General features: G+C 48.4%; 1 protein-coding gene across 7 annotated transcripts in view; it reads right to left on the bottom strand.

Moving 5' to 3' along the window:
* RGS3 (regulator of G protein signaling 3) overlaps window positions 1-18,972 on the bottom strand; it is a 188,145-nt gene that overhangs the window by 29,290 nt on the left and 139,883 nt on the right. Inside the window, exon 1 of one of the 7 annotated variants that reach the window (XM_030817658.1) lies at window positions 3,270-3,573. The exons of 4 other annotated variants lie outside the window; for them this stretch is intronic. The gene's annotated coding sequence lies outside the window, so the exon portion shown is untranslated. 2 more of the 7 variants (XM_030817660.1, XM_030817659.1) reach the window with 2 other exon arrangements.

Below are 18,972 nucleotides of genomic sequence, written 5' to 3'. Positions count from 1 at the left end.
AGCTTGCATGAGAAGGCTCCTGCCCAGAGGTGCCTGAGGAACAGGCTAGGGGATGCTTACCTGCTGCACCAAGCCCTGGCCCTGACCATTGACTCTTGGAAGCCAGGAAGAGGAGATGGCCTGCAGAGAATCAGAGAACTAGATATTTGGAAGGCACCTGGCAATACTTGGTCCAGTCCCTGGTTGCTACAAAGGAGAAACTGGGGTGAGAAACAAGGCATATTTGCCTGAAATCATCAGTAAGAAGGGACTAGAAGGTGCCACAGTCTCCAGCCCACCCACCAGGGCTTTGTCTATTGCACATGCTGCTTTTCCCAGAGGATAGCAGGGCTCTAGTCAGTAAGCCCGAAGGTCCAAAAGGGACATGTCACTGATGAGTCCAGAAAAAGAGAGAGCCCCAAGATGAAACCTGGATACTCTGAGACATCCAGTTGGTGCAGTACAGAGATACCTGGGCTGGGGAACCGGAGTTCTTGTCCCTGCTTTCCTGCTGAGTCGCATGTCACCTCAGGCAAGTCCTTCCTCTCCTGCCTCAGTTCTCTATCTATCTATCTATAGGTTGGTGCAAAAGTAATTGCAGTTTTACATTACCCTTAATGGCAAAAACCACAGTTGCTTTTACACCAACCTAATAGAAGGCAAAGAGACTGCCATCTCCAGGGCCTTAAGAGGCCAATGGGAAGCAGCTCTCAGGGCCCCCAGGGACCCAGCTGGGGATAGGCACTCTCTCCTCAGCTGTGCCTCTTCTAAGGGAGCCACACAGACCACTGGCTTGAGGATCAATACCCCCAGACCTACTCTGGTTGGCACCATCCCAAAAGGGTCCAGGGAGCTGAGCTCCAATCCCCTGTAGTCTGTGCAAGGGACCTTCAGCATTGCATTTCAACCAGTCAGGGCTATCCCCTCCACCCTTCATGGCCCAGGCTATGCTATGGATACCACCTAGCCCAGCATGACCCCTGAGTGGATTCTCCCTATGGTCCCTGCCAGGATGAAGCCAAAATTCTCCCTGCCTCACCTCCTATCAAACCCAGCCCCCATCCCTTGGCCCTATGGAAGCAACTTTGACATTCAGAGCCTAGGCCTCTCCTAAAGGGGCTCCCTGACAGGCCCTCTATGCCAGGCACAGAGCTAGGAGACGGGCGGACACAGCTGACTTGCACATCACTGTTTGTCCTCAAAGAAAACCTGCCCTAGCCAGGACAATGCAACACCCCTCTCCAACCATGCCCCAGGCCCCTGGCCAGGTCCTTGCGACTAAGGAATGAATAAGGCCCAGATTCTGCATACACAGGACACAAAGCAATATCCATGGGTGCCACCACCAATGGACAGACTCATTCTGGCTGGAGTATTGGCTCTAGTTGTGGAAGTGTGGATAGAATAAGACATGGAGAGGTGAGGAGAAGGGAGGGGAGGAGTTTCCAGGCAGCTGGAACAGCATGTGCAAAGGCAAGGAAGCCTGGAAGTGCAATGATTTCACTGATACCACGTACTTATAATCAGAAGCCCCATCAACAATTTCTGGCTCAAAGCCCTGGGGACTTCTCACGAGGAGTGGTCACTTGCCTCAACTGCCTCATCCTCACCATCTGTCTGCTTCTCAGCAGCCAGTCTGGGCTTGCAATGAGCCCTGTTGTGGAACTCGGCTCCCTGAAGGGCCTGCCCTAGGCTGAGCCACACCACGTGCTAGGGCTGGGGAAGAGGGGAGGTGCCCCTTGGCTGGGCGCAGAGGACTCCAGGGGCCTTGGTGGAAACTTTGACTATGCCTGCAGTGCCCTGGCTGGGATCCCGCAGGCACCAGCAGGGCAGCCTCTGCAGCTCCTTCCCTTGAGGAGATGTACCCACTCTAGCACTGGGAGAGGAAGCCAGATAGCCACCCAGCCAGAAGGCCTGAGGGCAGCAGGATGTGGAAAGTTTTCAAGCATCGCTGAGGGCCTGGTGTACCAAGCTTCTCAGGCCAGGAGGGTCAGATTTGAAGCTGAATTATAATACTTAGCTCAGGTCAGGGAAATGGTTTCCCACATGTCCTGTTCTTGCTGTTCTAGGAGGCAGAAGTCCTCTGTCCTGGTCCCTGCTCAGCCACAGACCTGCTGCTCAAACTTGGAAAAGTCTCCTCCCCTTTCTGGGTCCAGGTTTATCCTCCTGCCTTGAGTCCCAGGGTTCAAGATTCTTCCTGGACACCTCGGAACAAGAATAGAGATGTGGACCCTCCAGGCTGGGAAAAGAATTAGCCTCTGTCTGCTCATAGTAGCCAGCTCTGTGGTGTGAGCCTGTCTCTATCACCACCCCCTGCCTGATGGGTCTCAGCTGGAGCCAAGGGAGCAGGTGCAGGCCTTCTCCCATGGGGTTGGAGCTCAGAGGCAGAGCATCTTTGCTTGTGCTTCCAGTGGACATTTCAGCAGAGGCTGTCTCAGGGACCATAGGCAACCTGCTGAGACTAGTTCCAGAGACCACCTCTTCCCCTGCCAGTGAAACTAGACACGAGCTTCCATCCCTGGTGCCTGGTGTGCAGCCAGCACCCCTGATACAATAGGCAACCCTGCTGGCTGAGCGCTCCCCTCCCATGCAGTGTCCTGACTTTTTGGCCACCAAACATTTGTTTCTCTGAGAAAGAAAAGCTGGCTGTCCAGCCTAGAAGTGGGGAGCAGCCAACAGAGGAAGCATCCCCCCAGACCTGCAGGGCTCCCAGCCCCTGAGACAGACAGATGGACAGACAGACAGACACACACACACACACACACACACACACAGAGCTATCTCAGAACAGAACACAAATGGTTTGGTTGCAACATGCCTATCAATGGCTGCCCTGGGGAAGAAACAATAGAAACAGGGGCACAGGGTGGCTTGGATGCCCGCCCACCACACACAGCCCTGTCACCAAGGTACCTACCCAGCACACTCCAGCAGGGACCCAGGAGACTCCTGGCTGCCGCTCCTGCCAGCTCACCCGCCCGGGTCTCCACCCGGCTCCTCCTCCCGCAGGCGGGCGGCCGTGGCTGTGGCAGCTCCTGGCGGCCGTGTCAAGCAGCTGCCTTCCCCAGACAGAGCTCCTTTGTGTCAGCAGAGCTATTTATGGACTTACCCAAGTTCCCCAGGGGAGCGATACCTGCTAGGAAAAGCAGAACCAAATGACCAGGTTCCACCTCCCACATCTAGGTAGCGCTTTCAAAACCCTTGCATCACCCGTCCCTCCTCCTCTTCCTCCTCCTCCTACTTGTCCTCCTTCTCTTCCTCCTCCTCCAGCGCCTTTCCCAAACACACACCCTGTCCAGCCGGCCACCGCCACTCTGGAGAGAGGATGGGTTTCTTTCTTCCGTTAAACAGAAAACTCTGTGGTTTCTCAAAGCACTTTCATCCGAGATGGAGTCCGGGATGTCTCAAAGAAGAGGGTCCTGGGCCAGCCTGTCCTTCTGTCCACCCCACGAGGGGCCCAGCTGGCTCCCGGGTTACATGCTCACACACATGGGCTGTGGGTCCCCTGCGGCTCGTCCCCAGGGCCCAAGCTGGCCCCAAAGTGCTGCTCCAGGGGAGAGGCGTCCATCCCTCACAACGGCACCCCCTGGCACTGGGATCCCTAGCAGGCTCCACCCCGCACACATCCTGAGGGCTCCCAGGCTGGGGCAGCGCAAAGCCGCCTCCAGCCGGCCTGCCTGCCGGCAGCCGCTCCCTGCAAGACCAAGCCAATCACCGAGGCTTCCCTGTCACACCCCCACCCCAACGCTGTTCCTGTCCCAATGGGAGGCTGCAACTGAACCCAGGGTCCTGCAGCCAGCACATGCTGACTTCCAGAATGTGACCACCCCCAGGGTGGGGGGGTGGCAGCTTCAGTCCCTTCCCAGCACACAGCTGAATCTTTGAACGCTAAACTCTAGGGAATCCTATGCAGAAAGAGAACCTGGGGCTTCCTCTACCGGAGACAGCTGGCTGGGAGGGCAATTTGGACTGTAACATCCCGTTACAGTAACATTGGCTGTAATGAGAGTTACAGCCGTGAATGACGGAGACATCCCCAAGCAGGAACTGCGGGGGCAGTGGAACAAGCCCTGGACTGGGAGGAGAGGGTCCCCAGTTCCAGTTCCAGCTCCAGCACTGGTTAATTGGGTGTCACTGAGCAAGTTCCTTCCCCTCTCTGAGCCTCGGTTTCTTCATCTGTAAAAGGAGGCTGCTAACCTTGACCCGCCCACCTGTGGGATGAATAGAGGATTCTCTGAGCTGGCTCTCGGCTACCCTTTCTTGAGCATGAACTCTGTGCCAGGCCCTGTTCCCAGAGCTCTGCCTGCATTAATTCACTGAATCCTCACCAGCAGCTTGTGAGGAGGGGAGGACTATGATTACCCCAGTTACAGATGAAGAGTCCAAAGTACAGAACGGCAAAGGAAGTTGCCCACAGTCACATAGCCAGTTGTCTGCATAGCCAGAACTGAAAACTAGTTGCTCCTACTCACCATGCCCGCTCTTAACCACCATACAGCCAGACAACTGCAAGACGCTGCTGTGCCAGCACAGAGCTGTTCTCTGGTGCTGCAGCTTGTCACGATGTTGACAAATGCACCCTGGGCTGTCCCTGAGGCCCAAGTTGGGAATGCCCAACTTGTGGCTGGCTCCCACCAGAGCAGCAGGCATCCTGGGATGATGGCACAGAAAAAATGGACAGAAGGAGCCTCTATTTTCCCGTGCCCACCCCACCCACCTTGGCCACCTAGGCTGAAGCACAGTGTCTCTGTCTCGTTCTCTCCCTATGGTAGAGACCCCCCAGGGTCTCAGGATGTTTCTGCCTGTATCCCTGCCCCTGTCTATCTCTGACTCTCTATTCCTGACTCTCTCACATACACAAGCATACACACGCACACTGCTACAAGAAAACATTCTTTATCGGGTCGACTCAGAACACCCCTCCTCTGAGTTGGTCACTTACAAACTCCAACCAGTGTTTCATCTTGTCCCTGGGGGCAGAACCAAGGCAGTCCTTGCAGGGCCTAGGAACCTTCTAGACTGGAAGGCTGTCATCCTGCTGGCTCCTGAAAAGCAGGATTCACCCTTGGCCTGGGAAGCTAAGGAGGTGAGTCTCAAGAGATGGCCAATTCTGATGGAGCTAACCAATCACCAGTGAGGCTGGCTGGTTTCCAGGATGGAATATCTGGTGCGTGGGATAAGATTTCTTAGGGTGGGGAGCCTGAATATAGGATTCCTTCACATTAGAGGTGCCCTCGAGCTTCAGGTGAGTTGTCACCTTCTTTCAATCAACAAACAGTTACAGAGCATAGACTGTGTGCCAGGCTCTGTGCTAGGCCCTGGGGATGTGGTAGAGAACTGATAGGCGGGGCCCTGCATTCACAAAGCTGACAGTCCAGTGAGGGAGGCAGACATTAGCCATGGAGTGAGACTAATGACTCCAAAATTACACCCTATGCTGTGATGGGCAAAGCAGCTCTGCCAACCCAGTGCGCTGGGTCCAGAACGAGTCCAGAATACATTCATCAATGCTCTGGACCATAGCATGGTGAGGAAAGGGTAGAGCAGCTCAGTGCCCCAAGGCCCTGCCAGGCCAGGATAGGAGAGCATCCCATGGCTGGAGGAGCCCTGGGGCAGCCACTGCCCTCTGCCTCCCATAGCTCCAGCCACAAATCAGCGGGACTGGGGGGCCTCCCAGTGTATAGCCTAGGGCAGGACAGGGGAGTCACTGGCAGCCAGGCTTTCTAAGCCAGAGGGCCCTCGGAGATCTTTCACTGTTGTTTCCCATTTACAGCCAGTGAAACTGAGGCCCAGAGAGGGAAAGTAACTTTCCCAAGGAAACACAGCAACTGAGTGGCAGGGCTGGGATTGCTAACTCCCAGTCCAGTGCTCCTTTCACCACATCCCAGTGCTTCTCAGAAGTACATAAATGATGATGCTGTTCAGTACAGGAGAAATTGGGATCTAGAGAGTGGTAAGATCTAGGTGGCCCACAGGCCCAGGGGTCAGCACCCAGGTACTCAGGACCTGGGCCCCAATCACTGATCCACATATTTCATACATAACAAACACTTATCTGACACATGACAGCACTGCTCTAAGCACTTTCTGATTACTGATTGATTGATTGATTGATTGAATCCTCATAACCCTATCAGATATGATTTCTTTTTTTTTTTTGAGACGGAGTCTCGCTCTGTCGCCCAGGCTGGAGTGCAGTGGTGCAATCTCTGCTCACTGCAAGCTCCGCCTCCCGGGTTCACGCCATTCTCCTGCCTCAGCCTCTCCGAGTAGCTGGGACTACAGGCGCCCACCACCACGCCTGGCTAATTTTTTGTATTTTTAGTAGAGACGGGGTTTCACCGTGGTCTCAATCTCCTGACCTCGCGATCCGCCCGCCTCGGCCTCCCAAAGTGCTGGGATTACAAGCGTGAGCCACCGGATTTCTTTTTCTTTTTTTTTTTTTTGAGACAGAGTCTTGCTCTGTCACCCAGGCTGGAGTGCAGTGGCACGATCTCAGCTCACTGCAACCTCCGCCTCCTGGATTCAAGCAATTCTTGTGCCACAGCCTTCCGAGTAGCTGGGACTACAGGCGTGCGCCACCACACCCAGCTGACTTTTTGCATTTTTAGTAGAGATGGGGTTTCACCATGTTTGCCAGGCTGATCTCGAACTCCTGGCCTCAAGCAATCTGCCCGTCTCAGCCTCCCAAAGTGCTGGGATTACAGGCAAGAGCCACGTGTCCGGCCTCAGATATGATTTCTAATATCCCCATTTTATGAATGTGTAAGCAGAGGCATAGAGAGACTAAGGTCACACTCTAGTAAGTGCAGGGCTACAGATGAAGCCCAGTTCACTTTCCACTGTGTCCTGCACCATGGCCCAGGGCAGCCCATGGAACAGATAAGCCCATCAGTTACACAGAGAACTGTACAGCCCAACCACACAGGCAAACTCCACACTGTTCAGACAGGTTGGCAGCAGCTCCCAGGGCTAGGACCAGGGAGGTTCAGCAGGGACCTGCCTCCTATTTTTAGAATACAGTACCCGCAAGCAGAGCCCAAGTCTTTAGACAGGCCCCAGGGGAGATGCAGCAACAGCCTGAGATGCAGCCAGCTGCCAGAGACAGGCTGCTCCCCCACAGCCCACACCACAGCGAGGTTTCCGCTGTCTTCCTTTACTGCTTTCATTGCGTGAAGACCAATGCACCTCGTGGGTTTATGCTCCCAAGACCCCATCACGAGCACGTAATTCAGCACTTTGGGAGGCTGAGGTGGGAGGATCATTTGAGCCCAGGAGGTCGAGACCAGCCTGGGCAACATAGGAAGGCTCCATCTCTACAAAAAAAAAAAAAATTAAAAATTAGCTGGGCACGGTGCTGTGTGCCTGTGATCCCAGCTACTCAAGAGGCTGAAGTGGGAGGATTGCTTGAGCCCAGGAGGTTGAGGCTGCAACGAGCCGTGATAATTGTGACACTGCACTCCCACCTGGGTGACAGAGCAAGACCCCATGAAAGAGAGAGAGAGAGACAGAGAGAGGGGGAGAAGAAGGAAAAGAAAAAAGAAAAGAAAAGAAAGGAAAAGAAAAAGAAAAGAAGGGAAGGGAAGGGAAGGGAAGAAAAGAGGCCAGGCGCAGTGGCTCACACCTGTAATCCCAGCACTTTGGGAGGTGAAGGCAGGCGGATAACTTGAGGTCAGGAGTTTGAGACCAGCCTGGCCAACATGGCGAAACCTTGTCTCTACTAAAAATACAAAAAAGTAGCTGGGCATGGTGGCATGTGCCTCTAATCCCAGCTACTTAGGAGGCTGAGGCACAAGAATTGCTTGAACCTGGGAGGTGAAGGTTGCAGTGAGCCGAGATCACATCACTGCACTCCAGCCTGGGCAACAGAGCGAGACTCCATTTCAAAAAGAAAAAAAGAAAGAGAAAGAGAGAGAGAGAAGCCAGGGAAAGATGTGGTCCCAGGAATTCCAGAGCACTTCAGAGTAAGACTAGCCCCTTGCCCCTGCCAGAAGCTGCTTAGCTTTCATCACCCCCAGACACCCCGAGACTGTGCTGGGTACACACCGGCTTCAACTTCTGCAGAGCCCTGCCACTGTCCCAACTCACTGCAGAAGAAAGTGACCACCCCAGGCTGCTCTTTGAAACTCTGTGGAAGTGTCTGTATATGGCCACCCCAGTTCAAGCTTTGAATCTGCTAACTCACTTAGAAAGTTCTGAGTTTTTTCTCCCTGGGGCTCACAGCCCTGGTTTGGAGGTCTAGAGACTCTATGCAAAAAGGCCCTCCCCACTGCAGTTGGCCAAGAAATGTTAATTAGTTATTTCAATAACCACTGAATCCCTGCTCTGTGCTGGAGCCGGTACTAGGAACTAAGGATACAGAGCTGGCCAGAGCAGCCCGCCCGTGGGATGGAACTTGGAGGGGGTCATGGCAGATGAAGCCACTGATGCTGCAGGCGGGGCTGCCTTGCCATGTTTTGGCCTCTAGGACCCTAGCACCTGGGCAGGGGACACATTCTCCTACTGCTTGCTTGGTGTAGTTCTTGCTCTTCCTGGTGGCACAGGCCTTGTTCTGGGGCACCTGCAACAAGTGGTGGGGTGGGGTAAGACAGAGCAGGTATCCTCAGGTTCAAGTTCACAGGGAGCTGTGGTTTGTGGCCTGCAGAACCCAGGGTAAGCCCCTTCCCCTTCCTGACCTCAGTCCTCCATCTCTAAAATGAGACCAGGAAGTGGTTGTCCAGTGGCCCCAGCCCTACTCCTCGCCTCCCATGGACAGTCCCATGCCCCTTCAGGCCCTCTCACTAAAGGAATCAGCTCAGTCAGTGGAATTTAGAGAGAGCACAGTCTTTGGAGTCTAAAAAATCTGAGTGTGAATTATCCTGGGCAAGTCCCTTTACTATCTCTAAGTCTTGGTTTCCTCGTCTGTAAAGTGGGCTTCAATGGACCCTGAGGAGGACTAGACGACATGGTGTATGTGGAATGCCTGGTACACAGTAAGTGCTCAATAAATAAGAGCCATCATTGTTATTGCTATGATGTCATTGTTGCTATCATCTGTGAAAAGACAGAATTCACCTTGAGAAGGTTAATGTAAATGGCAAAATTAAATGTGATAACACCTGTTGAGGGGCTAACAGCTGAGGGCCTGGCGTGTACTAATAGCTGAGAATCATTACCATTTGTTGATTAACAGGCTATTCTCATCATGCCCAGCTTAAAGATCAGGAAACTGAGGTATAGAAAGGTTACAAGGCAGAAGCCCAGCAGGCAGCATGGCTCCCAGGACCATGCTCTTAACTGTATATTCTGCCCCTAATCTCTTATTCCCCAAATGTCTCCCCCTTGCTATCTGCCTCTTCCTCAGCAACTTGAGACAGCAATGGACGATTCCCAACCTGCTAATGGAAACGGTGGCTCCCAACCCAGCAAGGAGAAGCCCACACGCAGCAAAAGCCAGGAGACCAAATGTCCCCCTACAGAGCTAGCCCCGAGGCCTGCTGCTGGCTGGCTTCTGCCTCCATCCTGGGGCACGCTTTGCAGTCGCCTCAGCAGTATCAGTCTGACCTTGGGTGGCTGTAGCTGCTCAGGATGGCTGGGAGCCATGACTGTCTCCCTTCCTGGCTCTGGTCCAACCAGCCACATGCTTGCCGGAGACTTCGGGCTTTTGGGAGCAATCCTCGACCCACTGTGCTTGTGCCAGCTCCAGGGCCAGGCTGCATCCTGTCAACCCATGTTCCTGGGAAGTGTTCAGCACAGAGCCACTGACTCAGCTACGGGGAGGCCAGGCCTGTGACCTTGGTTGCTGGAAACTTCACCACACACTCCCCTGGGTCCATCCACTGTTTGGACTGTTGGGCTTGAGCCCAAGCCATCAAAACAAAGAGTCAGTGGGGAAAGACTGAAATGCTAACTTTGCTGCTGCCTTCTGCAAACCCTGGGGCAAGGCCAATCCCCCCCACCACCTCCAAGCCTCAGTTTCCCTGTCTCTAAAATGCACTGGAGTTGAACTAGATCAGTCCACTCAAAATGTGGTCTGCAGAACCATATGGGTTCGCAGGCTGCTTGTTATCAGTCTGCAGTGAGATAGGTAGCAAGATTGATTGTGGTTAAAGAAATTCAACTTGACATTGCCACCTCTAAGCATGAGATGAGTGGACTGGTCTCAATGAATAGGGCATGGGCTGGCTCAGGTGTTCTCAAGTCAGCATAATAAATCACATGCAGTCTGATGCTACAAAATGTCAAAGCCTCTCGCCACAGGTAGCTTAAGGAGCCCTGATTTAAATGGCTTTGTTTCATGAGAACTCACCAACTTGGACCCTATCATGATACTTACACATACAGCGGGACTCGATCCTGCCACCCAAACCACTCCTCCTCCACTGCTCCCAGCTCAGAGAATGGCATCATCTGTTTTCCTGAGCTAGACTTTTTTTTTTCTTTAGGATGGAGTTTCACTCTTGTTGCCCAGGCTGGAGTGCAATGGCACAATCTCAGCTCACTGCAACCTCCGCCTCCCAGGTTCAAGCAATTCTCCTGCCTCAACCTCCCAAGTAGCTAGGATTACAGGCGCCCGCCACCACACCCAGCTAATTTTTTTCTATTTTTAGTAGAGACAAGGCTTTACCATGTTGGCCAGGCTGGTCTCGAACTCCTGACCTCAAGTGATCCACCCACCTAGGCCTCCCAAAGTGCTGGGATTACAGGCGGGAGCCACCGTGCCTGGCCTGAGCTAGACTTTTAAGCACCATTCTTCTCCCAAACACTCTCCGTGCAATTAATCACAGAATTTTGCAGACCCCTCCTGCTATACATCCTATGGATCTCTCACCTCTCTCAATCCCTGGTGCCTCAGCCCTAGTCCAAGCCGCCATCAGCTCTCCCTGGCAGAGGGCAATAGCTCCACACTGCTCCCTGCCTCTCAACTTGCCTTCCTCCTCACCATTCTCCTCTATGAGGCCAGCATCAGCTTTCTACAACACCCATCAACCCCTGCGCTCAGCATAAAGTCACATTTCTTCCCACAGCTTCTCAAGACCAGCACTGTCTGATCCTGAACACACCTCCAGCCTCATCTCATGCTCTGTTCCCCTTCCTCATCTTCCCACCTATGCTGGCCTGCGTTAGGGTCCCCACCTAGAACAATCCTTACATCCCAAGCCTCCCCTGCCTCAGAAACTTTCCCCAGGTCCTCCCAGTAGGCGCTCTCATTAGGCCCTTTGTCACAACTGTCACCGATTAATTATATGCTGTTCATGATTGTTGTCCTTGCCCTACACTAGACCCCACACTAGACTGTCAGCTCTGTGGGGTGAGGACCATGCTGGTTGATGAGCCAAGAAGTAGAGGACATCTGAGATCTGCCTGACCAGACCCCATTCACTTGAGGAACTAGCATTCCCTCTCTCATTCTCAAGCCAGGTGATTCATAAGGAACCGACCCATCTCCCACTCCAGGGAGAGGCATGTGGCCCAGGCCTCAGTCCATTAGTTTAACCCATCCCACTGTCCTCAGTGGCTGGAATGGGCATGTGATCCTATTTGGGCTAATGAGGATCAGGCCCAGGGACTACTGATGAAATGATTGAGGGAGGCCAACTCCAAGGGCATGGCCATAACCCTGGCCCTTCTGGCAGCAGCACTGCTACCACTAAGGGAGTGAGCCAACACCTAAGTAAATAGAACCAAGAGATGAAGAGGCTGAGGCCAGTTCTCAGTGACATTGCTCAAGGCTCTGAATCCAACCAGGCCTGAAGGCTACCCTCCCTAATCCAGTAAATTCCATTTACTCCTGGAAGCTGGGTTTTTGTCACTTGCAATTGGTAGATTGCTGACTAATGCATACTGCATCAACAGTACTTAGCACAGTGTTTGACACACATTAGGCACTGTAAACTTCCTTGCTCACTCATACAGTCATTCAACAAACACTCAGCAGTGTGACGGTGACTGCGTGTGTTCTATAAGAAGAGTCATCGCGGCTGCTGTTGACAGAGGTGACTACATGGACAGGAGCAGGAAGAGGGAGACCCACAAGAAGCAATGCAGCAGTCCCAGGGACAAAGAGGAGGCCTGAAGCAGGTGGCTGAGACCAAGGGAAGAAGAGGGAGGGAAGAGTCCCAACTCTAAATTCACTGGAGAACCTCTACAATCCCTGCCCCTCTCTGGCCTCAGTAGCCCAGTCTGTTTCAGATCCATCATCCTAGCATCCCCAAGCTTTCCCCCACTGATTACAGAGTCCCTGCCTGTCGACACTCAACATTGTCACTAGAGAGTGCTGGCGGGAAGGGCAGGGTGGGCTCTGGGGTTGGGACCCGACAGGCAGGGAGTATAGTTTAGCAGCTAAGGACACGGGCTCTGGAGCCAGGTGCTTGGGATTAGTACCTGGCCTGCACCTCCTAACTATGAGACCTTGTATAATCTGCTCAATCTCTCTTTTCCTTTGTTTTCTCATCTATGAAATGAGGATAATAACAATAGTGCTGGGAAGATTATATATTATCACAGAAAGAAAGCACGCTTTAATGTTAGGCATCATTATTATTAATATTATTATTATTACTATTATTTGTAGTAGGAAGTCCAGAAAGAGGAGATTGAACACACGGAATAGAAACCATTCCTAAATTAATAGAAAATTTCCCTGAACTAAAGGAAGACTTGGGTCTTCAGACTGAAAGGACTTACCTAGTTAGGACCAGGAAAAATTTCCAAAAGAAAACAAACAACTAGAAAGAATCCAGGGAAATTTCTGAATTCCAAAGATTGGAAAGAGGAATCCTGGTTGTTTCCATAAATAAATTTTAGAGAATCAAGGAAAAACTGCTCTTAAAACACTAAATACTGGGGAAACCACAGAACACTGCTCTCAGGCTTCTGGGAGAGAAGGACAATTCACTTAGAATTTTCTACTCAAGCAAACTATGACTCAAACATGAAGGCAAATATTTTCAGGCTTACAAGGATAAGAAAGGATACCGCCCACAGAACCTTTCTGGAAAAATTACTCAAGAAAGCTCTACAGACAAAAGTGAATTAAAATCGAGAAGTCAAGAATGAGATGACGTGGTATGTGAGAGACAGAGGCAAGCCATGAAAACAGAAACATTTAGAGCCTTAACTACTGATAACTGAAGTTAAGTGCAATTTTAAGTAAATGATTCTTAAAACAGAATAGTGCTAATGTTTAAAAATAGTCACAACCAGCCGGAGTGGCTCACGCCTGTAATCCCAGCACTTTGGGAGGCCAAGGCAGGCAGACCACGAGGTCAGGAGTTCGAGACCACCCTGACCAACAGGGTGAAACTCTGTCTCTACTAAAAATACAAAAATTAGCTGGGCGTGGTGGCAGCCGCCTGTAATCCCAGCTACCCAGAAGGCTGAGGTAGGAGAATCGCCTGAACCCGGGAGGTGGAGGTTGCAGGAGCCGAGATCGCACCACTACACTCCAGCCTGGGCGACAGAGCGAGACTCTGTCTTAAAAAAAAAAAAAAGTCACAACCGGAAACCGAAATTACAGACAATTACAACAATACCTAGGAGGTATGGAGGAAAGCAGAGAAGTATGGTCCAGCTGACATGATCATTATGGGTTAGAGGCCACGAAGACAGGCTACTATGGATCTGGTGTCATTCCTGATGTTGAAATATGTTTGTGACAAAGGTAAGGGTAAAGCCACTAGCAGACTAGAATTAGGGTGTATAACTCCAAAGGAAATTTTGCAGAGGAATAATAGGGGTTGGCCTTGGGATGTTTACTACTAAACCATATTCTGAAGCTAAAGTCATTAAGTCTAACCTGATGTAGGAATAGACAGATCAACGAGGGAGATGAGAGAGCTTAGAAACCAAACCATCCGTATGTGGAAATTTGGTCTATGATAAGTGAAGAAAGGAAAGACAATTCAAGAAAATCGGGTTGGAAAAACTGGTCAAACCATTTGCGGGAAAAAATTAGTAAGAGTTCCATCTGACACCAGGCATTAAATTAATTGCAGATGAATTTAAAATATAAATGCAAAAAATAAAAGAATAAAAGTACCTGAATAAAATTTAGATGAATATTTCTCATAATCTAGGGGTAGGAAAGACCTTAGAAAATATAGGTGCTCTCAACCCCCCAAAAAAACTTGATTACAAAAAAAGTTAACTTCTAAATGATAAAAGATACTATAAAGTTAGAAGGCAAATGACAAACTAGAAAAATAGTTATAACCCATATAATAAGCAAATGGTTAATATTGTAACCACATAAAGAGCTCTTACAAATGAGATAATGCCTCAGTCAAAAACTGGGCAAATGACATGAATGAACTGACGAGCCAAAGCAGAAATATAGGTGACTGATCAACATAAAATGAGGCTGGGCGCAGTGGCTCACACTTGTAATCCCAGCACTTTGGGAGGCTGAGGTGAGTGGATCACTTGAGGTCAGAAGTTCAAGACCAGCCTGGCCAACATGGTGAAACCCCATCTCTACTAAAAATACAAAAATGTAGCCGGGTATGATGGCGTGTGCCTGTAGTCCCAGTTACTCAGGAGGCTGAGGCAGGAGAATCGCTTGAACTCAGAAGGTGGAGGTTGCAGTGAGCCAAGATGGTGCCACCGCACTCCAGCCTCTGTGACAGAGAAAGACTCCATCTCAAAAAATAAAACAAAATGAATCTCAACCTCACTAATAATGAAATAAATGTCAGTTAAGATTAAATATAATTTTTCACTTCTTGTACCAACAAAGAATTGAAAGCAATAACATTCCATTTTATATAGGGTGTAGGGAAGCAGGCACTCTCATTCACTGTGAGTAGGAATGCAAATTGTACATGTACTTAACCTCTGTTCCTCTGGTTTCTCAACTATAAAATAGGATAAGAACAATAGTGTTGGGGAGATGACATGTGTAAACAGAAGGAAAGCATTTTTAGAGCACTTCGGTAGTGTGTGCCACACTCCCTTCTAACAGAAAAGTGTAGCAAGATGTTTATTGCAACATTGCTGAGAATATCAAAACATTAGAAACGATCTAATCATGCATCAATAAATTAAATACATTATGGTCCACTGGCTACTCAAAATAGAGAGGGAGAACCTTAGGTGCTGATGGAAAATATTTCTTTCTTTTTTTTGGAGACGGAGTTTCTCTCTTGTCGCCCAGGCTGGAGTGCAACGGTGCGATCTCGGCTTATTGCAACCTCCACCTCCAGGGTTCAAGTGATTCTCCTGCCTCAGGCTCCCCAGTAGCTGGGATTACAGGCACCCAGCATCACACCTGGCTGATTTTTGTATTTTTAATAGAGACAGGGTTTCGCCACGTTGGCCAGGCTGGTCTCGAACTCCTGACCTCAGGTAATCCACCCACCTCGGCTTGTAATCCCAGCACTTTGGGAGGCTGAGGTGAGTGGATCACTTGAGGTCAGAAGTTCAAGACCAGCCTGGCCAACATGGTGAAACCCCATCTCTACTAAAAATACAAAAATGTAGCCGGGTATGATGGCGTGTGCCTGTAGTCCCAGTTACTCAGGAGGCTGAGGCTGAGGCAGGAGAATCGGCTCCCAAAGTGCTGGGATTACAGGTGGGAGCCATCACGCCCAGCCACGAAAATATTTCTATAATTATATAATATATATATTTTATATATATATATATTTTTTGAAACAGGGTTTCCCTCTGTTGCCCAGGCTGGAGCACAGTGGTGTGATCACAGCTCACTGCAGCCTTGGCCTCTCAGGCTCAAGTGATCCTCCCACCTCAGCTCCCAAGTAGCTGGGACTCCAGGCACATGCCACCATGCCTGGATAATTTTTTTTATTTTTTGTAGAGATGGGGTCTCACTATATTGCCTAGGCTGGTCTTCAACTCCTGGGCTCAAGTGATCATCCCACCTCAGCCTCCCAAAGTGCTGGGATTACAGGTGTGAGCCACCATTCCTGGCCTATATCTTTATAGATGAGTTACAAAAATGTATGTATAATATGATATTATTTAGTAAAACAAAACATAGCATATGTCTACATATGTGCATGGCGGAAAATTTGGAGGAACCACATCAAACATATATTAGTAATTATTGATTGGAAATGGGCTTGGGGAATGGGGGTTTTATTTTATTCGGTTTAGTAATGTTTAGAATTTTTTGGTACAAGTTTTGTGCATGTATATTACCAGTTAAAAAACCATATATAATGCTAAATAAATATTTTCATTTGTAATATAAATTAAAACTTTAAATTCCCTCAAATAAATTTAACAAAAAAATGTGCAAGACCTATATGAAATTCTTTCTAAAACTTTGATTGGGAAATCTTAAAAGAAAATTTGCATACATGAAGAGACACATCCTGTTCTCAAATGAGAAGACCGTATTGTATAGATTTTAATACTCCCCTTTTAAATGTATAGTTTGAAATATAATTACAATAAAAGTCTCAACGATATTTTTGGGACGGGCAGGGAGAAGATAAGGACTGAATTATAAAGCTATAATTAAAAAGTACACTGAATTTCATTTAAAAGGATAACTACTTTGGGAGGCCGAGGTGGATGGATCATGAGGTCAGGAGATCGAGACCATCCTGGCTAACACATTGAAACCCCATCTCTACTAAAAATATACAAAAAATTCGCCGGGCGTGGTGGTGGGCACCTGTAGTCCCAGCTACTCTGGAGGCTGAGGCAGGAGAATGGCGTGAATCCAGGAGGCGGAGCTTGCAATGAGCCGAGATTGCTCCACTGCACTCCAGCCTGGGCGACAGAGTGAGACTCCGTCTCAAAAAAAAAAAAAAAAAAAAAGAATAAATGTATGAGAAGAGGGGGGAAAACAATTTTTAAAGAAAAGTAGTAAGAGGATACTTGTCCTAATATAATGCATAAGAATTGGAGCAAATAACTATTTGGGAAAAATGAAAAGTAATCTGCCTTATACTATATGCCAAAGTAAATTCCCAATTGATTAAAATATTAAGAGTTAAAAAATAAACCATAAAATTCAAAGGGAAAAAAGTGAGTATTATATAATCCTAGAGTGAATATCATATGCCAAAGGAATAATATTTTTCAAGACTTACAGTCATTAAGAAAATGCAATAAAAACCATAATGAGATACTACTTCACTCCCACTAGAATGGCTATAATTTTTTAAAATGAAAAAATAGTGTTAGTAAGGATTTAGAGAAATTGGAACCCTCATATCCTGATGGAAGGAAAGTAGAATGGTACAGCCACTTTGTTTATTTATTTATTTTACTTTTTGAGACAGAGTCTCGCTCTGTTGCCCAGGCTGGAGTGCAATGGCATGATCTCGGCTCCCTGCAACCTCCACCTCCCGGGTTCAAGCAATTCTCCTGCCTCAGCCTCCTGAGTAACTGCTACTACAAGTGCCTGCCTCCACACCCAGCTAATTTTTTTTTTTGTTGTTGTTAGTAGAGACAGGTTTCCACCATGTTGCCCAGGCTGGTCTTGAACTCTGGACTCAAGCAATCGGCCCACCTCAGCCTCCCAAAGTGCTGGGATTACAGACATGAGCCACCATGCCCAGCAGTACATCCACTTTGGAAAACAGTCTGGTAGTTTCTCAAAAAGTTAAACATGAGTTACCATTTAGCCCAGCTATTCCACTCCTAGGTATACACCTAAGAGAAATAAAAATATATGTCCACACAAAAAACTTGCACACAGATATGTATAGCAGCATTACACAGAATAGCCAAAAGGTGTAAATAACCCAAATGTCCATTAACTGATGAACGGTTAAACAAAATGTGATATTCCATACAACAGAATATTATTCAGCCATGAAAAGGAATTAGGTGCTGATACATGCTACAACATGGATGATCCTGAAAACATTACGCCAAATGAAAGAAGCCAATCACAAAAGTACAAATATTATATAATTCCCTTTATATGAAATGCCCAATATAGGCAAATCTACAGAGATGAAAAGTATGAACTAGTCATCACTTAGGGTTGAAGGAGATGGGGGAATTAATGGATGATAGCTAAGTAGTACGATTTCTTTTTGAGATAATGAAAATGTTCTAAAATTGATTGTGGTGATGGTTACACAAGTGTGTGAATACACTAAAAATTACTGAATTGTGTACTTTAAATGGGTGAATTGTATGCTATTTGAATTAAATCTCAATAAAACTATTCTAAAACAAATGATAGATATGACTAATAAGTCAGAAACATCTGTAGTTTAAAGAAATAATAAAAATAAAAGGCTAACATACAAATATCCTTATTATATAAAGAGCTCTTTGTGAATTAATAATTAAACTATAAAAATCCCAATAGAAAAATGAGCAAAAGACTTGAACAGGCTATTCCCAAAAGAGGCAACATAAGTGACTAGAAGGCATATAAATAAATATTCAACATCTCTAATAATGAAAAAAAGAACCTATTAAAAAATGTAACAATATACCGTGTTGGTAATGATGAGGAGGAATAAACATTTTCTTATCCAGACTATCTCGGTTTACTTGATTTGATTGAGGAGTTTCCTGTCACGCAAGATTTTCAATGCTAAAAAGGGAAAATCCCAGGCAAAGTAGGATGAGCTGGTCAATCCAGATGAGACTAGAAATCAGTACAACCATTCTGCAGGGTAATTTGGCAATAGGATCAATAATCCATTTTATAAATATATAACCTTTGACCCAGAAACTCTACTAACAGGCATTTATTCTAACAAAACATTCATTCATTCAACAAATATTTGTTTATTCAGTTCCTTTTTGAGATGAAGTTTCACTCTGCTGCCCAGGCTGGAATGCAGTGGCACAATCTCGGCTCACTGCAACCTCCACGTCCCAAGTTCAAGCAATTCTCCCACCTCAGCCTCCCCAGTAACTGGGACTACAGGCATGCGCCACCATGCCTGGCTAATTTTTGTATTTTTTGGTAGAGACAGGGTTTCACCATGTTGGCTAGGCTGGTCTCGAACTCCTGACCTCGGCGATCCACCCACCTTGGCCTCCCAAAGTGGTGGGATTACAGGCATGAGCCAC

This window comes from Nomascus leucogenys, chromosome 8, assembly GCF_006542625.1.
Source record: "Nomascus leucogenys isolate Asia chromosome 8, Asia_NLE_v1, whole genome shotgun sequence".
In the NCBI taxonomy this organism is placed as follows: Eukaryota; Metazoa; Chordata; class Mammalia; order Primates; family Hylobatidae; genus Nomascus; species Nomascus leucogenys.
Note: the sequence above shows the minus strand (reverse complement) of the source record. Positions and strands in the feature narration are given on the sequence as shown.